Below are 1,209 nucleotides of genomic sequence, written 5' to 3' on the forward strand. Positions count from 1 at the left end.
ATAACCTCCGAAGCTTGAAAAGGATCATCCTCGGCAAAATCATTGGGGACAAAAGGATCCCCATCTGAATCATCACAATCTTCAATACAAGCAGCAGAAGTGCCCTTACCAAAAGCCTTCATGAGTTTCCCCATACTTTAATCTATAACCTAAATATGTACAAATGGCAGAAGGGATAAAGCATAACAAAAATATAAAGAAGAAATTCATTGATAGCATTTACAGTCTACATCTCTTTTATTTCACTACATAACCCACTGAGAATTACAGTGTAGAAATCCCCTGCGAATTAAAGTGGAAACCAACTGAGAATTACATTGTAAGTACACTGTAATCACCGACTAAGAAAAATACACTGGAATTCCGATGAAGATTACAGTGTAAATCTGAATATAATTATAGTCTAAATCCTCTAAGAAAATACACTGGAATCAGATGCATCACAAGAACTTACAAACTAGCAATGCATCACAAGAACAGTCACAATTCCTCTGCTACCAATAACAGTGTAAATTACACTGAATTTACACTGTAAAATCAGCTATCAATTACACTGTAAATCCACAACGCAATTCCACTATAAAAATTCAAGTGAATTACACTGTAATTCCACTAGAGAATACAGTGCAAATCCATGGCAATTACACTATAAATCAGCTATCAAATTACACTGTACATCACTGACAAATACACTGTAATTCCACTTAACAAATACAGTGCAACCCCACTGACAAAAATACACTGCAATTAGGACATATACATTGTTATTCCACTAGCAAATACAGTGCAGATCCACTGACAAAATACACTGAAATTACACTATAAAATAACCAGGGATTACACTACAAATTGCTTTGGATTTACACTACAAATATTCTACCTATCCACTAGAAAATTACAATGAAAATCCAGTATAAAATACACTGAAAATCACTCTAAAAAACAATGGGGATTGCACTGTAAATTCAAAAAAGGAATTACAGAGTAAACCACATACCCACTAAACGATACCAGTGAAGAGAAATGGTCTATGGATTAAAGGCCCGGGAACAGAATACATCCGTTCGAATTGACTGAATACATCAGACTACTACAACTAAGCAAGCCAGCCTCACATGAACAACTCGAATGCCAACAACCAATCAATTACAGATCAGCAGATCAAACTGACGCACATCCCAGCTACCGCGCTTAGCAGATCAATCAAAC

This window comes from Triticum dicoccoides, chromosome 7B (assembly GCF_002162155.2).
Source record: "Triticum dicoccoides isolate Atlit2015 ecotype Zavitan chromosome 7B, WEW_v2.0, whole genome shotgun sequence".
NCBI lineage: Eukaryota > Viridiplantae > Streptophyta > Magnoliopsida > Poales > Poaceae > Triticum > Triticum dicoccoides.